This window comes from Cervus canadensis, chromosome 10 (assembly GCF_019320065.1).
Source record: "Cervus canadensis isolate Bull #8, Minnesota chromosome 10, ASM1932006v1, whole genome shotgun sequence".
NCBI classification, from domain to species: Eukaryota; Metazoa; Chordata; class Mammalia; order Artiodactyla; family Cervidae; genus Cervus; species Cervus canadensis.
In genome coordinates this window covers 46,004,322-46,029,521 of record NC_057395.1, presented here as the reverse complement: position 1 = coordinate 46,029,521, position 25,200 = coordinate 46,004,322, and the positions used below count along the sequence as shown (strand labels likewise).

General features: G+C 39.6%; 1 long non-coding RNA gene across 1 annotated transcript in view; it reads left to right on the top strand.

The window, feature by feature from the left end:
• The first annotated feature begins 8,276 nt into the window (after positions 1–8,276).
• LOC122448803 overlaps positions 8,277–25,200 on the top strand; it is a 29,018-nt gene continuing 12,094 nt past the window's right edge. Inside the window, exons 1-2 of the long non-coding RNA XR_006271761.1 lie at positions 8,277–8,410; positions 12,600–12,746. This is a non-coding gene — a long non-coding RNA (uncharacterized LOC122448803). The remainder of the gene's footprint in view (positions 8,411–12,599; positions 12,747–25,200) is intronic.

Below are 25,200 nucleotides of genomic sequence, written 5' to 3'. Positions count from 1 at the left end.
CCTTTGACCTGGGGACTTATTTCATTTTACAGTTTATTTCTCCGTGTGTCTGAAGTACAGTCAGCTCAGCAAGAGGGGTAGACAACAGGGTGCTTCAGAAAGTCTGACACACAGGCCTGGGTTTAATTCGAGTTCACCCAGCTATTCCCTGAGGGATTTTGAACAAGTGACATGCCTTGTCTGAGGATCACTTTCTTAATCGGTGAAGCAGTGTCCATAGCACTTGGTTCACAGGGCAGTACTAGGTGGCCAAGCCCAGTCCCTTTCCACTCATTCTTATAAGACCTGGAACGTGTACTCAGTACATTTCCAGACACATTTGGGGCTCAGAAATATCAAGCAAAGAAAATATTGGCCGAGGAGGGAATTTTACTTGCATTCTTGACTGAAATTCAGATTCCTAGCTTACTGCAGTGCCTCCAGTGAACCTGAGTTAACATTTTGCCCAGTTTGACTGGTTACCCAAATCTTTTACCAACAGTCAGCTTTCCTGTTCAGTTTATTGCTTCATAGTAGAATTGATTTATCACTAGTTAATTTGTTTCTGCCTTTCCTCCATTTTTTTCCATAAGGCACACTTTTTTTTTTTAAAATCTCAATTAGATAATGATTTCTTGGTGGTCAGGCTGCATATTTTTTGTTGCTCAAGCATTCACATTGGTAAAGCCATTATGCTTAGCACATACAAGCTGTTCATTGTTTATTGACTAAACAGAGTGATGTACTGTTGTCAGAAAAAATCTTCTGTATTCCTGTTAATCTATAAAGATGTTGAAGAGGGAAAGAAAATTGATGAATTGATATTTCAGCGTGTGTGTTTCATAAGTCTGAGCTTCAGGAACTTCCCTGGAGTTCCAGTGGTTAAGATTGCAGGGAGCAAGGGTTCAATCCCTGGCCCAGGAACTAAGATCCCATATGTCATGCACCAAAAACCAAAAACTGAAACAACAACAACAAAACAAGCTGAGCTTCAGATAGCAGGGCTGGGATTTTCTCTATCCTTGTGTCTCAAGGCTCCAGAACCCCAGGGACTTAGCACATGTTATGACAGAACTGATGAGTGAATAAATGACTTCAGAGGAATTAAGGTTAATATTCATCCTTCTGATGTATCATAACTTTCCTGAGGTCAGAATATCCATCATCAATTGCTTTGTCAGAAGTTGTCTTGCCCTCAGAAGGCAGTCATGTCTTGAGGAGCAGTTTCCAGCAAGTTGAGAGCTTGGCTCTTGGGAATGTGTCTACTCTGTATGTTTACCTGACAGTTCATTGATTTATTATAGATCTCTGTGCTTGTGGAAGTGGGTGTGCCAGACAATGTAGTCTTTTCTAAGTTGGTTTCAATGCCAGAAATTCTACCAGGGTTAATTTCTATCTACTTCTTGCCTCATCACATATACTTTAGAAGTTTTAATAAATCTCACCAGGTAACTGACACTTGTCAAAAAATAAGCACTTTTCTGGACACTGCTAAGCTAAACATCCTTAGTAGGACCACATATTTTTACTAAAATTCACAGATTCCCTTAAGTGTTGAGCCATCATTTATTATTTATTTATTCAATTTATTCATTTGTTGAGCAAATCTTGGGAATGTTCTCCATGCAAATGTCCAAAAATACTTGGATGCTCTCAACTTAGGGTAAAAAAAAAAAAAAATAGTAAAAGCTGTTTCTTGGGAGAAAAAGAATTCCTTCTTTAAAAAAGATAATTTCTGTACCATATTAGGAAAGAATTGTTTTTCATCAAAACTGTTTATTCTAGCTCACTAAACCACCAGAGGTACTCTTTTGAACTTGATCTGGCTGAAATGAGATCCTGAAATATATTATTCTGCTTACCTTGGACATCTTTAGTAGCAAGAAGGATCTCTATTGGATCATGGAGAATCCATCTCGGGTTTCATTTGTGGAAGACCAGGACTCTCCCAGGACTGCTGCTTTTCCTACAGAACATTATGGGATGCCTTTGCCCAGCTTTGAGGATGTGTTAAGGGCCATCATAGGAAAAGTATTCCACACCACGCTGGCCCCAAAGAGCACTGCCTCGAATATACAGGGAATGTTTATTTTATTTATTTAAACTTCAAGATCCTTATTAGCTGTTGTAGAAAAGTAAAGATTTATTCATCAATAAAACCCAAAGACTCCATTTACCAAATTTCCATTCTTTACTTTAATGCAATGTGTCTGTAGGGCTTTTAAAATTCATTTATAAAGTTAGAAATATATTCAGCTCTGCTGTCTTGGAGATAGATGGCCACATTATTACTTGTCTGTCAGATATAAGTAGGGCTGTTAATAATGTAAAGACAGCTACTAAAGATTCTAAACGTGGGTGTTTCCTTTAGAGGAAATTGCAACTCTAACCTTTGAGTTCCGTTTGGAATCAATTACCTGACTTTGTGTGTATTGTGAAATACCTTTTTTTAGTGGAGAGCAAGACAGAAGTTAATAGTCTTCAGAATATTTATTGAAAAAGGCAGAGGAAGCGTAAGAATATTAGTGCTAAGAGGACAGTGACTATGACATGTGTTTCAAATTGGGACCAACCTATTCAATACATTACACAAAGGACAGTCTGGACTCCTCTCTGACTGGCACATGGATTTACACAAGATGTCGGAGCTGGGGAAGGAATCTAAAAAGTGAAAAACTATCAACTGTTGTAGAAAGACGAGGTGCCTTCTTAGCCTAGAGTTAATGTGTTGATACATATTCAGAGATGCCTTCCTTTCTCCTCACCTGCACAATGAGTTCCAAAAAGAGAATATAATCAGAAAGCCAGTGTTAGAATAAATTTGAAGGTAGATTTTCTGGCTCACCAAGTCCAATTTCTTAAATACCCACATAGAGGCACAACTAGGTCCACACCGCAGCTCTCTGCCCCCTCTACCTTAGTATAAACCAGGCCCCCAAATATGAACTGGAGACGTTATAGTATGCAGCAATTAGTACTTTCAAGTAAAGAATGTTCATCCATTTTCACCAGTAAATATGCTTTTATCACACACTATCCTTGCTGTTAATAGATAAAACAGGAATGCATGGCTATTTTCTTTTAGGGGAAAAAATTGTTAAAGTTGATTTGAATACATGAGAACGGCATCCGAAACACTCCCGGATGCTGTGAGGAACATCTGGATCTCAGAGAAAAGAAACAGAGGTCGCTAAGGATCTGCTGTTCCAGCAGAGTTCAGGCAGAAGTGGACGTGGATGAGGCTGACCGGATATGGGGGAGCATTTAGAAATACTTTAGTTACACATTGTCTGCAAAAGGGTTGACTCATCAAGGTCTAAGTGAATGTCTTTATTCATTCAATTGTTAAAGGAGCCGGGCTGGCTTACCATGAAAATTTCCTTTCAGAACCTGTTCATTAGGATAATTTTCAGACAATGGGTGATTTAAGACTTCATCAGTGAGAAAATAAGCAGCAAAATAAATGTTCATTTTCATAAACGTCAAAGATAGTATTGAATAATTGAATAATACCTTGAGATTTTGTTTTTTTCTAGTTGGGGGAAACTGTTGGGATTTTGAAATCTGTGGACATGGCTGTGATTCAGGAGAGTGGCTGACACAGCACCCAGGTTGATTGTTTTATGAGATTTCAATTTGTAGCTTCTACATGATGCCAATTTCCCTCATCTAGGACATGCTGGGGACCTGTGTGATGCACAACTGTTCTCATCATTTGGTGTGCCCTCAGGGTTGAGAAACTGCTTCGCTAAGAACAGCTGTGAGCTGGACAACAAAGTTCTGGCAGGAAGAGACAATGTCTTATTTTTCTTTAAAATTCTATATTCTAACAGGGTTTCACTGCTCTGTCTTGGGGCAGAGGAGACGCGGAGCCAATAGAATAATTGCAGATTTTCACATAATTCTTAAGTGTACAGTATCTATGTTTGATGAAAGGGAAAAAACCACCCTGTTAGAATCTTAGCATCTGCCCCCAACAAGGACTGCATCCAGGAAGCTCTCTTCGAGCAGGAAGCACTGCTCGAAAAACATGAGAAGGAAGGCTGTGTCTCCTCTGGCATGAAATCTCTTTTGTCCTTGGAGAGTTTAAAGAATATTCATTCATGACTGATCTTCATTCACTTTTATCAATTATTTAGTTGTTAACAGGAGTTGACTGCCTAACGCAGACGCTGTCAAATGCATTGGGGCAGCAACGCAGCTTAATAGTTAAGAACATTGGCTTTGACAGTCTTGCTGTGTTTTGAATCATCTTTGTCATTTGTCAGGACAAATCGCACCTTTGAACAAATCTCTTTAATGATTCGGCTCTCATTTTCCTCATCTGAAAAATGGGTCAGTAACTGTCCCTGCCTCATAAGGCTGTCTTGGAAATCAGGTATAGACCAGAAGAAGGCTTTGTTTGACCGATTGTTGGTCTTCAGCGATGTCAGAAGAGGATGCAGCTGTGTTTCTTTTTGAGCACGATGGAGAGCCCTTTCCTTTCCTTTCTCACCCTTTTTCCATAAAATAAGGGAAGCGTGTCTGTTATTGTTCTTAACTCTTGAGGGCAGCTGTTGTCATCAGGGGAGGTGCAGGCAGCCTTGGGGACCATCCTGGACTCTGCGACTCCCCTGACATGATCTACATGTCAGCGTGCACCTTGAACCCTGGTGATGGAATTTAACCATCTTGGTATCTCCCTTGATTTTTATGAGAGCCTTTGCTAAGTTGGGGTTTCATCACAGAATTTTTCTTCACTTCTATTTGATATAGGTTATGGGTAAACACATCGGCCTGAGGTCTAATTTTGTCCTCTTGTTCCTGTTTTCATCAGCTTATAAGTATTCCATTTCAGCATCCTTACAATGACAAGGATTTTAATTTCACCCACAGATAGAACTTAATTTTCATTTGTATAATTTTCATAGATGATGGATATGATCTTTATATTAGTGTTGATGTGCTTGGAGACATAGTGACCAGCATATTTGTGGAAAAGCAGAAATTTTAAAGATGTTGACCAACAACAACAAAAAAATGTGTATTTCTTGGACAGGGTGCACACTGAATTATTTTCACATATCATTCCTCTACTATAAACTGAAATCATGTGGTTAGCATTTTCTAGTTAATTGAAGTATACTGTAGTCTTTCTTTTTAAAATATGGTTTTCAGAAATAAAATGCACTAAGGCGCCTGGCGAGGCAGGTATCTGAAGATCTAACACACTCTCTGGACAGTTTCCTGTTTGTTGGAGTCAATGTTTACCTCTCAGCTTTTGTCTTGGTTTGGGTTGCTATAGCAGAATACTGTGGACTTGGGGGCTTAAACAATAGGAATGTATTTCTCTCAACTATGATCAAAGATCAATGTGCCTGTAGACCTGGTGTCTGGTGAGGACCTGCTACCTGGTTCCCGGGGCAGAGGTGGAAACAAGCTCTCCCGTGTTTCTTCTTCTAAGAGTGCCAATCCCATTGCAAGGGCTCCACCCTCATGAACTCATCACCTCCTAAAGTCACTGCCTCCTGACACCATTCTGGGTCCTGGGATTTCAACATCTGGATTTGGGGCAGACACAGACATTCAGCCCATAACAGCTCTTGACACTCTTTTTATTTATATTTTCTATCATCATGTATAAAAAGTACCTATTCCTCTGAGGACAAATTCAGCATTTATTAATTTACAGTATATTATTTACTAATTATTCCCTCCAAATTTATCGTCGGATACATCTGGGTAGAATTCCAGTCAGCATATAGACTAAATATATTTTGTCAAGTCTAAAAAAAAAAATAAAACTCCAGTATCCTGTGATAAACTATCATGGAAAAGAACATGTAAAAGAATAGATATATATATGTATAACAGAATCATTTTGCTATACTAACACAAAATTATAAATCAACTATATTTCAATAAAAAAAGAATAAGAACTTCCCCAGTGGTCCAGTGGATAAGAACCCACCTGTCAATGTAGAGGACATAAGTTCGATCCCTGGTGCGGAAAGATCCCACCTGCTGCAGGGCAACTAAGCCTGTGCACCACAACTACTGAAGTCTGTGCACCTAAAGCCCGTGCCACACAAGAGAAGCCCCTGCAATGAGAAGCACGCATGCCATCACTGGAGAGTGGCCCCTGTTCACTGCAACTAGAGAAAGCCTTTGCACAGCAACAAAGATCCAGTGCAAGCAAAAGTAAATAAATACATAAACTAATTTAAAGAAAACAATCCCATTCAGCATTGAGTCCTGACACACTCATCTTGTGGCAAACAGTCAAAAGATTCCCAACATTTTAACTCTATAAAATGACATTTTTAAACAGAATTTACTTAAGAAGTTTCTCATTTATATCCATGTTATATATGTTCCATACAAATAATTTTCATGTTGACCACTCTTTCACTTTAAGAATTATAAAATAAAAGTAATTTTCTTAAACATGTTAAAAATAATTTTCTCTAAGTGGGATTTGAACAGATTTTAAGCTTTTGAATGACTCAGTTGATTATTACTTAAAAGCCAGGGTTTTGTTGTTGCTATCTATACAATATGATTTGAAATTATTATTTTTTTTCTCTTCCTGACCCTTCCATTCTAAGTGCCCTTCTAACATGATTGTTTTAGTCTCAAGTGGCTTTTTTAGTTTGTTGTTTCTAATCTGGTATTAAGTGAAATCTAGGTAATAGACAATAGAATCTGTCTTACGTTGTCTTGAAAACAATATCTAGTATTCACATGTAATGCCAGAAGAAACATTTTGTTTAACCAATTATTTCTTCGTCCAAATAATGTTTTTCGATGCCATAAAATTTTTTTAAAGAAATTTATTAGCTTTTAAAACCAATTGGCTTGTTCATATTTTGTATCTGTTGTTTTATAATTACACAGACAAGAGGAAAGCTTATTTTACTTGAAAAAGTAATATATTTCTAGTGAAAATGGAACCCTAAAGTGGATAGCAGATCTTTCTGAGTGACTTTCACTAGATTTTTTTAGAGGTAGAGAAAGAAGAAATTATTGAGTAAAGTGCAGGACTTAATTTTACTGAATTTATTGGCTAAAAGTTAGCACATTAAGGGGCTTCCCAGGTGGTACTAGTGGTAAAGAATCTGCCTGCCAACCCCTGGATTGGGAAGATGCCCTAGTGGAGGTCATGGCAACCCACTCTGGTATTCTTACCAGGATAATCCCATGGACAGTGTAGCTTGGTGGGCTACTGTGACTTAGCACACATGCACAGCACATTAAAATCAAAAGAATCTGAAAAAAGTCTATGCTTTCACTAAGAAAAGAAATCATAGGGGTTACTTTTTAAAAGCCATTTGTTTTGCTAACGAGCCAGGCAAAAGTAATAAAGACTTAACAAACCAATCAAAATTTTTTAAACATATCGAAGACACAAGAAAGCAAATATTTAAAAGTTTCAGTGACTAGAGGTGAAAATGGTGGAACTATTATTTTCATGTACTGTTGATGTCATTGTAAATTGGCATCATTCTTCTGGAAAACCACTTGAGTCATAAAAATAAATATGTCCTTTGACTCAGTAATCCTATTTCTGGGAATTGATCCAAAGAAAACAACTGAAATGAAGGCAAAAGCTACAGGAACAGATCATATTTATTGTAGCATATTTTCTAAGTATAAAAAGTGAGAAGTGGATACATATAAAAAAATCAGAAAACAAATAATGGTGGGCAGGTTCTCAATGAAATATTATGCTGTCATTAAGAGTCCTGAAAGAGACTGAACACAGAATGCTGTGCAAGGTCTGCATGACTTTCTCTGTGTTCCATTTGGCAGGAGGGGGACATGGAATTATTCCCTCTCCTTCCTGAAAACTCTTTAGAGTAACAATAAAGAAGCCCGGTGAAGAATATTCATAAAATGTCTGAGAGGAGAAAAGGTGAGCCAACAGCCAATCAGTAATATTGATAAACATGTAGAATGTGGAAACTATTCAGACCCATGCATAAAAAAAAGCAGAGCTAACTCCAGGCTGGACTACACAAGGGAAACAGCATGAGGGGAGGGGCAAGTTGCTCCTTTCTGAAGGGTCCCTGAGACCCTCCTGTTGTTGCTTAAATGTGTGGGAACTGAGAGTGGGAAATGGGGCAGAGATTAACATCAGGAATTGCAAAACTGTCAGTGGAAGAGCTCTGCAAGTCACTGCAGACACACACAGACACACACAGACACAGACACAGACACACACACACACACACACACACACTGCCTTCCTGGGTGGCACTTTCTTCGGGGCCAAATGAGATGCATGCTCACTGAACTTGGGAAGGGTGAGGGCTGCAGTTGCTGGTGTTGACACCCTAGGGTCAAGCCTTTCTCCTTTTCTCAAGGATGGAGACGAGTGGGTCCAGATGTACAGCCTGCTTCCCAAGTGGCCATCCTATGCTGAACCCTCCAGTCATCACAGCTTCCCCAGGTGAGCAGACATCACAGTCAATCTGCCCTCATGAGGGAGGACTCTGTAGAGATACATGTCAAAGGCTACAGAAGAAACTCTGAGCAGCCTCCATTCTATCATGAACTAGTCCTTCGATTCCCAAGTGTAGGCAGACAAGCAAGGGTCACCAGAGGAACACCTGGAGCGCCCCTCAAAAATTTTCTGGGATGAATAAATACTGTTACCAATTGTATATGTCACGTAAAAAGTCAAGGACACAGAAAAGATTTTAAAAATCATCTTCTATTAGTGATATCTTTAGAAAGATTCAATAAGATAATGATTCTATGAAGTAAGAAAAGACTTTAGAAGGGATTTAAAAATCCCCCCAAAATTCTTTTTTTTTTTTTTTAAATTTAAAAGCAATAGTTGTTACTGGTTCTTGAAGAAGTTTCTGCTCATGGGGATCTGAGAGTGATTCTCCCTAACTACCTTCTGTACATTCATTTTGGGGGGGCCAGTGGTTTGTCCTGTGACTCAGCTCTCTGATGGATTTAAGAAGAGTGGTTGATTTTCAGTTTGTTTAGCTTTTCTTGTTTTATGGGTGAGACTGAAGACATCAATGAGCCAGAAACAGTTTTTGTTCACATTTTTGGAATTTTTAGTAGAAAGTACTTCAGAAATAGGAAAATAAAATTCCATTGAAGAGATTAAAGAACTAGACAAAGAAATCTGTCAGATTTTGGACAAAGAGATAAAGAGGAAATGAAACTAAAAGGTCAATCAATGAGTCAGTAGGAATCTACTCCAAAAAAGGAGAGAATCCAGGAAGTGGTGAGCTAACAAAATAGAGCAGAATTTGCTGGAACTGAAGAAAGGAGAGCCTCTAAACTAAATTGTGCTGACGAGACCATGAAAAAGAATTGACATGTAGACATAGCTTTCTGAATTTTTAGCATGCAGAGGATAAAGGGCATATTTAAAGCCTCCAGAGAGAGGGAGGATGAATTTGCATTACTTGGAAAGAAAAACATACTGGCACTGGGGGCTGGTTTCTTAATAGCAACAGTGAAGTTGGTGGAAGTTGTGTCAAAGTTCTGGGGGTTCATCATTGGAATCTAGAATTCTGTCATCACAATGTCCATCAGTTGAGAAAGTAAGAACTATTGCATTTCATCTCAGTTGAGAAAGTAAGAACTATTGCATTTCATCTAGGATTGTAAATGGAAATATCAATAGCAATAATATAAAACGATCCCAGTCATGTACAAGATGGTAAGAATTGTTGGGTCCTGGAGGAAACTGGAGGATGTACAGGCTCTGCCCAAGGGTAGGTGCACCCAAGGAAGCACCATGAAACTAAACCTAACAAACAGATGAGCGGGCAACTTCTGACTCATACTCCTTGTGGCCCAACCTGAAGGAATCAATTGTAAACAGTTGAACAGTGCTGCTATGAACATTGAACTGCATGTGTCTTTATGAATTAGTGTTTTTGTTTTTTGTTGTTTTTTGGATATATACCCAGGAATTTCAAATCATGTTTCCAGTACTTTAAAGACTTCATTTATATTAATTAATAATTAAATAGATTACAGTAGTTTATATTACATACATCAATATAATGCTCCATAAGGGAATTGCCCCCCAAAATTATTGACTGTTTTTATATCTTCATACATTGGAAATAACAAAAAATGTTTTAAAAACACTCGATTCCAGAAATTTTATTTAATCAATTTATTTTTTTTCTAGTCACTCAGTTAGTCTAAGAGAATGATTTTTCCCTATGTTAAGATAGGAATAAAAATTATTGAGAAGTACAGCTGCAAGAATTGGAGTATTTACATCTATTCTGGCAGAGTTACAGAAGCAAAGGATTAGTGTGAAAAATGGTATCAAATTACCATCCAGCACTGCCTGGAATGGTAACCAGGACGTCCTTTCTTGCAGAGATAGACTTCGGTTCACTCCTTTCTCCCACCCTCTTTCTTCCATCTGCATTTAATGTGGCTGCTGAACTCTATTTCCCATAACCTTAGTGGTGATGAATCAAAAGGAAGTAAATATTTGCATTAGTATGGGAACTTTGTAAAAGAAGTACTCGCGGGATCCAGCTGAGGCTCCACTTCCTGGCAGAGAGGCTCCAGGCTCCAAGTGCCCCGGGTTTAAAATGCATGAAGTCCGCACTTGCGATATTTGAAAACGGATTAAACTTTGTCATGAGTCATATGCTTAAGGTCTTTTCAGACAAAGCTGCTAAAAATAGATGTTAAGAACAATATCTTTCATCTTGTTAATAACTCATTTTAGACAAAATCCCTTTCACTGTGTGGAGAGGACCTTCTGACATTCTTATCTAAGACTGGAATTTCAAGCTCATCAGACTTTCCTGAGAAAGTCTATCCACACATTCAAGGGAGCTTTGGTTTGTTCACATTAACACTTAAACATTAGTTTAAGTTGTTGATACTTAGGAAAACTCTATTGTCTCTGATTACCACTTGGAAGGTATTAATAGCAACAATTTCACCTTATTAAAAATGTTTAAAATATAACATTTATCAAGGAATAAGAGGCTAAGAGCATTACTCTACAAATTTGAATTGCTTTTGACTCCAAAACTCCTGGAGGCCTAATAAGCTAGAAAAAATAAATGAATATAAGTTTGTCTCAAAAATTCCTGATCTACTATAATTTTATTTATTACTTCTTAAAATTTTAGATGATCATTATCCTGCCTTTTACAAGTTTTTATACTTAGAATTCAAAATCACAAATAATTTTCATATACACAAATGTCCATTTATACATTTACATAACATTGCAACAGTGATCTCACCTCCCATTGTGACTCAGAGCTGATACTGTTAAATGTAAATGTGAAATGATGGTTAGATTTTTTGTGTCTTCTTTTGTGCTGTGGGAGTCTGCAGACCATGTTCAGATCCCCAGTGTGTCTTTGACTAAAATAGCAAATGCATTCTGTATTTTGTCCTGAAAATCCTTACAGCAGACAAGCTTCTCTATGTTATGTCTAGAGAAATCAGTTTGTCAGTTCTGACCAGTGGAATGTTCTGGTTAGCTCCTCTTGGTAACACCCCACCACCTCCACAATGGAGGGGCCTGCAGCAGTCTAGGAAGGGCTTGTCTGGCCTGTGTCCTCACATATTTGCAGCCCCAGGGCAGTGGGTGCTGGACCACACGGAGAAGGGGCAGGGCTCAGGCTGGCAACCTGGCCCCTTGCAGCCTCAGAGCCTCCCAGTGAATAGTTGGGCTTCCTCACAACATGGTAGCCTCATACAGTGGGACATCACATGTGTGACCAGGATCCCGGAAGGCAGGTCCCTAACAGGCCTTTTCTGCTCTCAAAGCTAGTATATCGACTCAGTGACTCAGGTCCCTCTAGACTCAATGCTGGAGAAATAGGCTTCACCTCTGAATGGGAGGGGAGTTGAAGTCACAAGACACGGGAGGACAGGAGATGTTGCTGTGGCAGTCTTTGGAAAAATAGAGTTAACAATGTTCTATGGGAAACATGACTGTTCTCTCAGAAAGGATCAAGTCATTTCCTTGTCTAACATGCATTAAAACCCTAAGTTTCCTCTAAAGTACAGCCGGTATGTACTTTAGATGCTCTCTTAAGTTAAAACCCAGCGTGAGGGAACGGAGGGAGTGACATGTCTCAGGAGCAGAACATTCAGAAGAGAATATTTCAAATGATAAGATGGCTGCACAGTTGTGGGCCTGTCAAAGAGCCATCTGAACCCTTACTGGTTCTGGGAAAGACAACTCAGTGATTAGTGGAAGACAGTGTTTCTTGGCCTCTTCTCTGTTTTAATCAAATGTTTCACTGAGAGCAGCAGAGACAGCCACTGTTCCTTTCAAACCTTAATGATGAATGAAGCCAGGCACAGGAATAATCTCTCTGGCAGAGGCTGCTGGCTCTTCAAAACACTCTGAGTCCCCTTTAAGCCACCCGGAATGAAGACCGTATTTCCTGGACTACTGTGGTAGGCAGAATTCTAAGATGTCCCAAGCCTCCTCCCTGCTGATCTAAACATCATAGAATCACCAGGATTGTGAAAATGATGGGCTAGCTCTCCCGTGATTGGGTTAGGTTCTACGCACCTTGATTTTAAGACAGAGGATTATCTTGGGTGAACCTCATCTAAGCAAGTGAAGCTTTGGAAAGAACTGGGCTTCTTTAAATAAATATTTGTGGCAGGAGAGAGATCACGAGGGGATTTCCTTGAGGCTGAACATGAAGATGGAGAGGAGCACCCAGGATGGGATTTGGGGGCTCCAGAGTTGAGAACTGCCGCCAGCTGATGCCAGCAAGGAGGTGGGGACCAGATTCTGGCCCTTCTAACAGGTATGTAGTGTAACAGAATCATGTTTTGTTGGGGTTTTCCTAAAACTCAGCATTTCACAATTCTTTTTGATTTGAATACACTTCCCATCCTCCATCTCTAAACCCCTTTATCTCAGATGTACCACTCTTACTTTGAGGAACACAAGTGTGGAATTATTGCTTTGGATCATAAAGTGTGTAGTTGCTCAGTGGTGTCCAACTCTTTGTGACCCCATGGACTGTAGCCCACCAGGTTCCTCCGTCCATAGAATTCTCTAGGCAAGAATGCTGGAGTGGGTAGCTATTTGCTTCTCCAGTGGATCTTCCCCACCCGGGATCGAACCCAGGTGTCCCACATTGCAGGTGGATTCTTTACTGTCTGAGCCACCAGGGAAGCCTTGGATCATAAAGTTCTGATCAAAGATAAATCTATAGCCATGTGCCACTGAGTGAAGATCATCAAAGGTAAGTTTGTTTCCATGATGGAGACGCCTTCTCTAAAGCCATCCATCACAGAAATAAAACTCTCCCTATGCATAATAAGGGGAAACAAATTAGTAACCCAACATGCTACCACCACCTCGGTGAGCTCCCTGTGTTTATTGTTATTTTTGGAGCAGCTTACTTCATGAAGTACAAAGGGAGAGCATTGTCGAATTTGTGGGTTTTAATGAGATGATAGTAATCCAATAAGGAAGCAGTTGGATTATGATTCAGAAAACAAATATTATAGAATCTGAATGGAAAACTTGAAACATGTATTTTGGTGCTTTGACTTCAAAATGATCTAAAGGCAGAATTCAACTGCAGCTCTGCAGTGTGGGGCTCACAACCCCCTGTAGTTTATCCAGTGCTCTTGAACACTGAGTAACAAAGTGTTAGGTGACCCCAGTGAGTCATGCAATGTGGAGTTCTGTCCCCTTGTCTGTGTGTGGGCGGGACCTGTGACATGTCTGTAGCCAGGAGAGAATGGCGCAGATGATGAATGCCACTTTCTCGATTAGGTTACTGTGTGTGGCCAAGATGGTGGGGTGTCTTGTTCTTCAGGACTTGGTCTTGGACCAGAGTGAGACCACCTTGGAGAAGAGTGCTACCAAACAGCTGGGGACAGGGGCTGTCCCTCTAGGACTTGAGGGCAGCTTCTACCTGGTAGGAAGTTAGAAGCCAGGGACATACAGCAGGAAAGAGAGGAATTCTGCTAACAGTCTGAATGTATGATCAGGGTTCCCTAGAAAAACAGAACCAGTAGGATAGAGAAACATAAGAGGATATTTATTATGGGAACTAGCTCATGTCATTTTGGAAGTCCCACTACCCACCATCTGTAAGCTGGAGTCCAAGTCGGAAGGTCTACAGACCTGGAATGTGGCCGTGTAACTTCCAGCCTGAGGCCCACGACCTGGAAAACTGGACCTTGCTGTCCGGAGCAGGAGAAGATGGATGTCCAGTCCCAGCAGACAGCAAGCTGGCCATCCTCTGCCTTATTGCTCTGTGTTTGGGTCACACCTAGCACATTGGGGAGTGTCCTCTTCCTCCCTTAAGTCTATGGATCCAAACGCTAATCTCTCCCCAAAACACCCTCACAGACACACCCAGAAATAACGCTTTCCAATTTTCCAAGGGATAATTTTGCTTCTTAAGTTAGGTTTGCAATTGTTCACTCTCAGGTGAAAATTGCTGGCCATTGCATTTTGTAAAGCAACTACCGTCACGAAGGTGCCTGAAAGCCAGAGCCCACTTGCACATCAAATGCTGGTCCACACCCTCCATCTGCGGGGAGCTTTCCCGTGGTCAACTTTGGGTCATCGAATCACCTCACCCAGCAGCAGAGCAGCCAGATAGGCAGGGCCTCTTATTTTCTTCATCTTTGTTTCTCAGATGCTCTCTTGTGAAGGGACCTCAGGAGAAATGTCAAGAAGATTTCACGGACATTTAGTGCAAATAAGTCAAGAACTTTTAAATGTTCTCCCTCTATGTGTATACATATGTGGAGTCTCTCAGTTTTTTTCCTCCGTTTCCAGTAAGAATACTTAACTATAGCTTTCACTCTGAGATTTATTTTTAGGCAGTATTAAATTGCCTTATGATTTTGACATATGACATATAAGTATATGACAATAAGTAAAGAAATGCAGAGCATAAAAATAATTTTACTTCTGAAATACCTTTTGGTGTAAATATATATTCATTTTCTAGGAGGGTCAAATGGGCTCATTTGCAATGTCATCCCGAAGTTCTTTGTGCTTTGTCTCCAAACCCAGTGGTTTTGAGACCTTTGTTCTTACTTAGCTGATGGTGCAACATTTTCCACATGAGCATGTTCTATAAAGTCAGCTCAGATTTTATAAGACTTTAATTTATGTACTAAGTATGTCTTAACAGGTACTTAAAGTGCGTTGATTGAATGACGGGTAGAAAAAGGAAACAGGCAAATTGCAGTTTAGTATAATAAAGTTTCATATAACCGTATCAATATTAGGCTTTAAACCAACAGGAAACTAATTTAGGACACTAAATACATACCAGCGTGACACGAGTCATTTCCCCTACACTAAGGCAACCCAAACCCCCACTTCCTGTCTTGGGGTGTATCTGCACAAACTAGCAGATTTCAGATCTCAATTCTGTGTGCTTAAGTTCCTAAAAAAAAAAAATCTCAGTTCAAGTTTGTACCTTCAGTGGAATTTTAAATAATTCCAAGAATGAGAGTAACTAACACCTAGTATCAGATAGTAGTAGAACAGTTTCACTTTCAACAATGAAATTAGACACCAGTTAAAATGTTCAGATGTTGTGAAAGGAAAAGTGAAGTATGTGTGTCTTAACAAAATAAAAAGATTTTCACTGAACTAAGACATACAAACAGAGACACACAGACACATATAGACAGACAGACACACAAACACAGCAATGCAGATGGACATATACACACATAGACACACATAGACAGGCATAGACATAGCAACATGCAGACACACAAACACGGCAACAGACACAGAGAGACAACACAGCAACAAATAGACACATATGCAGACAGAAACAAGCACACACGTGCACAAACAGTAACACAGACATGTGTATACACATAGGCACACAGAAACAGACACACACACACACACTATGAGGATGAATGCCCCTCCACTTCCATTTCATGATAACACTAAATAACCTGATACTTTCTTCAACACATTAGCCCATTTTATGTTCAAAAGTGAAAGGAAAAAATTGCCATGCTTTTAAGACTCTAGCACCTTTTCATTTTGGCCTTAATGAAACTGCCTGCTCTGTCCTCTCTATTTCCTTCCAGGAAAGGATCCTATCACGTTCAGGTATTTCCCCACAATTTAGACCTTTCTTCTTTTGCATGACATATCACATCATTGGCCTGTGAGTGTCATATATTGATGATGGCACACGTAACTATACAGGCTCCTTTAAGGCCACTTACAAGGAGGTTTTCCACAGAACGAGTTTGGACATCAACCAGACTGATCACAACTCATCTGTGGACCAGCCTTAGTTGGATATCAGTTACACAATATGCCACATTTGGGGGCCTGGTGGGCAAAAATGAGTTCAGTGTTTTCAAATAATAAGGCACAAATATTCATTAACCATCTATTATAGGGTCTAAGAATGGAAGAAGGCAAAGATAAGTGGTCTATGTCCCTCCTTCAAGGAGTTTAATTGTTATTTGGACTGAAAAGACAAGTACTTTTTTTTTCAACCCTACGATGAAAACATTGTGAAAAAGCAAGGACTAAATCATCAGATGAATGAAAAAAAAAAATAAATCATCAGATGGTCAGGAGAAATAACTCACTGCTGAAAAATTCAGAAACTACACAACGATGGCAAAGATGTTTTCTCACAAAGCTATTTGGTAGTTCAAATGTTTTAAATTTGGCATGTGGCCACATTTTAGAGAAGTTTCAAAATATCAAATATGATTGATTCTGAACCTGGATGGACTTGATAACCCTGTGACATAATGATTCTTGCTTTGTCAAGGAAATAGGAGGCATTTTCAATGCCATGTTTCTCCAGCACCATCTCTATTGGAACAACTCCTTCTACTGTCCCAGGACATCCATGCCTGGATTCACCCTCGGGAGAAGGCAGGACTGCTGCATCAATGGCTGTGCTCAATGACATTGCTCTCCTTTCTTTAAAATGTCCACAGTGCCTAAGCCAGGAAACCTGCCACTCGTTACCAGCCAGACCAAAGAAGTTGTTTTCCTCAGGCCCATGTGTGCAATCTCAAAATTCAGTTTGAAAGCAAACATTTCCTTTTCTCATTACAGTATTATTTAGAAATACCTACTATATTGTAAGTAATTGCCCCATTGTCCACTTCCCTCATTAGACAGCAAGGTCTCTGAAGTCAGTCACTGTGGTTTATTCTCCATTGTTTCCCTGAAATAAAAATTATTTTGACTCTATTTCATATCATTCACAAAAATGAATTCCAGTGGGTTACAGATACAAATGTGAAAACAAAACAAAACAAAACAAAAAACCCTAAAAGAAAATGTGAGGATATCTTCATGCCCTTGGGAGTGAGCAAAGAGTTCTTAAAAGAAAGATCTGAATATAAAGGGAAAATTTGTAAACTGGCCCTCCTATGATTAAGAACTTTCATCAAAAGATGCCATTAGCAGAGTGAAAGAGCAAGCCACAGACTGGGAGAAGATATTTGCAATTCAAATGACACCAAGGATTTATGTCCAGAATATATAAAGAAGTTCTACAAATCAATAAAAAAAGACAGACAATCCCATGGAAATACACTCCAGAGAACTGAACAGCCACTTCACAAAAGAGGTTCTACAAACAGCCAATAAATATATGAAAAAGTGTCCACCTCATTAATCACAAAGAAATGCAACTTACAGCCAACGAGATCCCACTAGGCACCAGCCAACTGAAATGGCTGAAATGCAGGTTGGCCAGCAGGCAGACCAGCTTGGACTCTCAGGCACTGCTGGTGGAAGGAAATACCCACGGGCGAAACTGCTCTGTGGTTGCATTCTGAAACAGGACAGAAACCGAGGGTGTCACCAGCAATTCTGCTCCTAGGAACATATCCCACCAAAATGAGGACATACATTCACCCAGAGATACATCCAAGAATCTTTATATCAGAACTCTTCATGACAACTCCAAGGGCCAACCAACCAACACATGTAAAGAGTAGGAGGGATAAAAGGATTGTGGTCTGTTCAAACACTGGGAAAGCTTCCTAACAATTTTGAAATGCAGAGACTCATCTCTGTATGTGTTAAAGTCCAGAGAGCAGAAGCCTTTGGGGGAGGGCAGGGACCTGGGGTTGATGGTGCTGTTTTATTTCCTGATCTGCATGGGGGTGACGTGGATGCATTTGCTTCGGGAGAATTTTTCACTTCATGTATGTCAGTTGTACACATTTTTATGACTTGTCCACTTTTCAGCATGAGAGCTATATACTATAGCAAATTTCACTAAAATTATTTGCTTGTGCTCAACGGCAATTAAAATTCTAAAATTATTTTCTAAATCAGTGGTTCGCAACCTTTTCGTGGAAGACAATTTTTCCACAGATGGGAGCTGAGGCATGGTTTCAAGATGATTCAAGTGTGTTACATTTATTGTGCATTTTATTTCTATTATTATTGCATCAGCTCCACCTCAGATCATCAGGCACTCGATCCTGGAGGTTGGGGACCCCGTTCTAAAGAAAGAAATGGCAATGCCATGAGAAACCAACTGATTTGGATGAGATGAACAGGAAAGAAGAGTAAGAGCTTGGTGAGGCCACACATTCCCCATCACTCTGGAGAGATGGAGTGGGGGTTCCATGCTGGCTAGACGGACCAGTCTGAGTTTTTTTGCTCCATCATAGCTCCTTTTCATAATGATGTGTTTATAAGACTTCCTCTGCTTCTTCCATGCCTGTTAAAGATGCTGACATTAAGAGGCTACATTGAAGTAGGAAGATGAGCTCTGGGATGCAAGGGTGACTATGGGCTACCACGGGCCAGTGACCTCACAGTGTTTACCAGACACTGCTCACCTTGATCATTCATTTGCCAAGTGCTTGGAGCCATCTCAGCTATTAAAACTGCCGTATGGGCCCCAACTCTATTCTCTTTTCTATTCATCATATTTGATTAATATCATTTGAAATATCATTAAGTAATTTTAATGCAGGTGTGTGGATCCGAAGCTACTCTAGAGCTTTCCTGACATAAACATTGACAAATTACGTGTGATTTTAAGTTTGCACAAGTGATTAATCTGCTCTTCTGTGGTTGAAATTAATTATTACTTTCATATTTACATGACTCATTCTGATATGTCCGATCATTAACACGCTGCCATTTGCCCTGGATCATTTTTAAACACAATATTGTATATTTAATGTACAACGAGGACAAAGAACAAGAGGGAATCAGATCAGAACTTTCATATTTGGTGATGTTATTAAAATTTTTCTGTATTCTGTCTTCACAGAAGCTTAATGGGATAGTATCACTATAAGAAGTGGACTGGTATATACTTTCCCCCAATTTATCTGTAAGTGCTAGCATGATTTACTTATGAAAAATGTATTTGGAAATTTCCACTTCCTCTTACAAGCTCTCTTATAGGAGTGAGTACAGAGGCTTTTAGAAGGTCGCATGTATTCAGTAGGAAAATCCAGGGACTGGAGGGCTGACAGCCAACCTCACAGGACCTGTTGTGACTTCCTGCTGGTGGGAGGACTCACCTGCACCAGGTCAGACAGGTGGTGTTCATCTTGCTCTCCAAGGAACGAGGCTCTGTAACTTGGGAACAATCTGTGATGCTGGGGCACCTTTATCATTTGAGAACACATAGTAAAAATAACTTCAGTCCAAGCTAAAGCAAGAGGGTCCATTAATTAGGATTCTATGTGGTCCTGAGCATTGTTTAGGTTCGTTACTCACATTGTCTTATATTTACTGCCATTTCCTTCTTATAATCAACAAAATGGAGGCTTACGTTGCCTAAGGCTGGAGCAAGACAGGGTCTGCGTGCTGGTGAGAAAAGTGGGGTCTATGTGTGGTGAGAATGTGAGTAATAAGAATAAAACTTAATATATTTGTGTAAATGCCCTGGCTTTGGGGGGGGGGGCAGGAAATTGTATGCATTGTTGCCTGCCTTGGCAGATACAAGTAGGCAGGCTCTATATTGAGTGACTTCTAGCTGTTTTAGGTTAAAGCAGATCCTTCAAGTGTTCCTGCTGAAAGGCATCAGTTCTTGTTTTCTGCAGCTACACTCAGGCATAGGTGGAAAGGCAAGGAGTGTCCAGTGAGACACTGACGGGCATGGACAACCTTGCAGGTGGATTGTTGAAGAACAATTATTAAATGATATCAACTGGATTTTCACTGTTATTCTCTGCATCTGTGTATTCAGTCCGGCTAATGTCCATTGCCATGTTGCTTCAGGTCCAAGGATCCTTTCCTTGGTACCACTGAGTTCACCGACAAGTCTGTTAAGTGCATTCTTCACCTGTGGTATCCTGGAACTCGCATTTGTTGGGTCAGCATGGTATTTGACCCTTTCTTACAATTTCCATCTCTGCTGAAATCCACCATCTCTTCACGTCCATGGTCTGTCTTTCCCACCAGAGCCTGTAACTCACGAGTCACCGTTATTTAAAGATACTGTCTGAGGGTGACAACAGTGGGGCCACTGGAGTCTGATTCTGCTGGCCCTGTTGTCTCATGAAGATGGTGTATGTCTTTTTTCCTTGCCTTTTCCCCATTACTTTTAACTGAATGCTTGCTATTAGGTGTGGAGAGTCAGACTGGGACCTGGCGTGCCCCTCCTGCTGAGCTTTTGAGATGGGAGGCTGAGTTATCCTCAGCCCCAGGAGCTGGGCTGTGTTGGTCCAGGTGTTGTTCTGGTCCCTTCTGACCAGTAGCTCTGAATTCCTCCAGAATTCCCCTGAGCTGAGGGTGGACCAGTGGACGGAGCTTTCTGTGGTCCAGCTGCACCCTCAGCATCCAGGTTTCCCAGCGTTTCTGAGCAGGGATGGTCCTCTCTGGACTCTCACGCTGTCTGGTAGTAGATCATGCTGCTTGTGAATAGTTAGTTTGTTGATTTCCTCTAAGTTCTCATTATTAAACTAAAAAAATCCTAATGGCTTTTATATTTTATCTTATATTAATTCACCTTACTGAATTCTTCTACTAATTCCAATTGTTTAGAAAGAGCTTTTTGGATTTTCTAGTTACAGAATCATCTCATAAAAAAGGAGGTATTTTTATCTTTTCAAAATGCCACACGAGTTATTAAACACTTTAATTACAGTGACTAGATCCTTGAAGACAATATTTAATTATAATTGTAATAGTAAGGATACATCTCTAATGTCTAACTTTAATTAAAACAGATTCTGCATTTTACCCTTTAAAATAGTAATTCTGACTGTCTTGTGTAAATAGTTATTATTGTATTTAAACAGTTAACATATACTCTTTTCTTCTTTTTTAAACAAAGTCAAAGAGGAATGGTTAAAGAGAAATGTTATTTAACATGTTTTAACACTATATAAATTTTCTCCTTTATGTCTGCATGATGGAACCCACATGACCAAGCAATGATTCATCTTTGTGCCAGCTCCATGCCCACACTTGCCTGGCTGAATGTGGCTGGAGAATAACAAATGCACCTGAGATGAATTCTCCCTTACCTTTCCAGGTGGCTCAGTGGTAAAGAATCTGTCTGCCAATGCAGGAGATGTGGGTTTGATCTCTGGGTGGGGAAGCTCCCCTGGAGAAGGAAATGGCAACCCACTCTAGTGTTCTTACCTGGGAAACCCAATAGACAGAGGAGCCTGGCAGGATACAGCCCATGGAGCCATGGAGTGGGACACAGCTGAGCACACACATACACACCACCGCCATCCTGGATTCCCAGGGTCCTGTCACTCTCTCCCTCCCTCTCTCCTCCCCCCTTCAAGCTCCCACCCTCTTCCTCCATTCTTACCCTGGTGGATCATATCCCTTTGGGTCTCTCTCAGGAGCAGGATGCTGTCTGAGGAGGGTGTCCACCCCTCACGTGGACCAGCTACAAGCATCTCCACATCCTCCCTTCAAGATCAGCCAAGCTGCCTACCCTCCAGCACATGTCTTAGACCCCTCACCCCCATTTGGTCCAGGGACTTGCTCTAGGAATGCTTCCTCTTTCTTCTCATTAATTAATCTTCCCCATCTATATGTAAACATATCTGATCATAAACATAAAAATCTCTATTTTCCTGTCTCAGTATTGCCTCACTTTCTCCATTCCTTAGAGTAAAGCTCCCCTGAGTAGTCTAAATTGCCTTTCTCCATTTCACATCTCCCTCTGAGCAGGTCTCTGACCTCCAGGGCTCTGTTAAGACAGCTCTTATCTTGGACTCCCCCTTTCCTATTTAAACCATCTTGGAAATCTCCTCCAACGTCACAGCTTTAGGTTATGAGGGTAGCTCAAGACTGCAAAACTGCCATTTCCAGCCAGGGAAGTCCCTCCAGGGGCTTCTTAAAAGACAGACTCATCATTGCCTCTGATGCCCAGTTACCTCTTTGACCACATCGTCTTCATAACCTTCCCAGGGGTTGTTTCTATCCAGGCCCATGTCTCCATGTTGCCCCCTGGCTTCACCCTCTGTTTGAGTCAGGCTCCCCACCCATCTCCTTGGCCACTACACCTGGTCTGGTCTTGACTAGCAACTGGTGAGTTTCCTTCTCTGACAAATCTAAATAGACCTCTCTGTCTACATCCTCTGTTTAATTCTCCTCCATTTTCACTTACTGCCATCTAACATCATAGGTATATATTGTCTTTTCATTTTGTTTGTTGTCGTGAGACAGGTTAGATGCTCATCTAAAATAAATGTTCATAAATTAGGAAAATAATGCAGGAATACATTTATGATACTTGAATAAGTTTTTTTTCCTGTCTTCATAAATCAGACCCATTTATGACTTTCCTGTATTGTTATATCTTTATCAGAATTTTGAAAGAGTTATGGTGCCTTTGGGAGGTGAATTGGGAGGCCTTTCATCTCTGTTCTGAGGCCTGGGATAATTTAACTTTGAGAAGCCTCTCTCTTGAAGGTTATATAAATTCATGTTACATAAAACTCAGCTGGGACTCCATCTGTCCTCAGTGTCTTTTTCAATGGTAGATCTTTAAGTGTCTTTTTCTAAACTCTCTTATGGTAACTGATGTATTTAAGTTTCCCCTTCCTTTCTTTTTGGGTGAATTTTGGCAATATATATTTTGCTGGGAAGTCATCCATTTCCTCTAAATTTTCAAATGTCTTGTCAGAAAGTTTCATATATACATATATTTTTATGACTGCTTTAATCACTTCTACCTCTATAGTTATAGTTATTTCTTGTTTCTCTCTCCTAGTTTGGTGCATTTTTTGCCTTCTCTTTTTGCTTTAAACAAGCTCATGAGGCATTCATATAAATAAACTGACTCAGATTTGAATTTTAAAATTTCTGCTACCTTTAAAATTTTTGCCTAGTTTTAGCTTTTGTAATGAATTTTTATTTCCTCTTTGTTTTGGGTTTAAATTATTTTATATATTCATAGGATGAACACAGCTCTATTCTTTAACTTTCTTTGTAAATAATGATGATATTTCATGTCAATTTTTTTCTTATTCTGAAAACTACTTTCATTCTGTCCCACAGGTTTAGCTGTGAAGATAGTTCCTCTTCACAACTTTTTACATCCTTGTAATTTTCCTTTTGATTTTCTCTTTGTCCAAGAGTTATCTGTCTAGGAATGTTCTCCTTAATCCCCCAGGGATTCTGATTATTGGTCCCTTTATATTATTAATTATTTCTGATCTTGTTAGTTCATGTTCACAGAATGAACTCAATAAAGTTTTTTTTTTATGTACTTAAGCATTCTTTTAAGCTAAGAAGGTAATTTATTTTATAAATATTCCATGAACATGGGCATTTAAAAAATCTTTTCAAGGAATATGAGATTTCATATATACTTATTTTACTATTATTTAGTTATTTCATAAAATTATTTTTGTCTTTTAAATCTGTCCAGATCTCAAAGAAGCAGTTTAAAATATCTCAGTCAAATTATAATATTAACAGTTTAGTTTTTGCTTTATTTGCTTAGGTTTGTGTGATTTGGTACATATGAGAAACAGAAAGTCCCTCTTTATTTCTTTGTGCTTTTAATTCTAAAGCTAACATTTTCCTAGATTGTCATTCTAACTTTTATTTTCATTTCTACTTGTAGAATATCTGTCTATTGCCCACCCAGAGCTCGCTATTCTAATGCATTTGCTATTTGGTGTCAGCATTTCCGCAAGAATTCTTTCATATGGAGTGTGAGGCTGGGGTATATTTTCCAAATAACCACATATTCACATTTTGAATATGGGTTTGAATGATGGTGGATATTTCTCATATATTATCTAAAGATGTTATTCTAGTATCATCTAGAATCCCTTTGATCAATTGCTTTAGGATGCTTTAATGTCTTCTCATATTTATTTCTGTTTATTTCTTACAACTCATTATTTTCCTTATCTGAGGCATATTTGGGAAACTTTTCAAAGTCCATTAATGTATTCTTTTCCTTCTAGAACTCCTGTTTTTCTCTCAGTCTTCTTTAGGATTACTTTCCTCTACTGCCTGTGATTCCAACTTTACAATTTTGAAACATCTTTTATAAAAAAGAGTGGAATAATGCCATTTGCAAAAACAATGGATGGGCCTAGAGACTGTCATGCTAAATGAAGTAAGTCAGAAAGAGAAAGACAAATACCATGTGATGTCACTTTTGCATGGGGGCTTCCCAGGTGGCACAGTGGTAACAAATTTACTTGCCAACACAGGAGACTTGAGGGACATGGATTCAATCCCTGGGTCGGGATGATCCCCTGGAAAAGGAAAGGACAACCCACTCCAGTGTTCTCTCTTGGAGAATCCCATGGACAGAGGAGCCTGGCAGGCTACTGTCCATGGGATCACAAAGAATCAGACATGACTAAAGCAACTTAGTACATCACTTGCATGTGGAATCTACATATGACACAAACATATGAAATAGAAAAGAGACTCACAGGCATAGGAAACAGACTTGTGGTTGTCAAGGGGGAGGGATGGATTGGGAGTTTGGAATTAGCAGATCTAGATACACAACAAGTCCTACAGTACAGCACAGGGAACTGTATTCAATATCCTATGATAAACTACAATGGAAAAATATGAAAAAGAATTTATATATATATATACACACATATATATATGTATGTATAACCGAATTACCTTGTTGTACAGAGGAAATAAGCATAATATTGTAAATCAACTATACTTCAATGAAATAATTTTTTTAAAAATTAAGGCAATAACGTATGTTCTGAGTACGCTGGTTGGCTCAGACCGCACCTGAGTCAATGGGTTCGTATATCTATCTTCCAAGCAGAGCAGGCAGGAAGAAT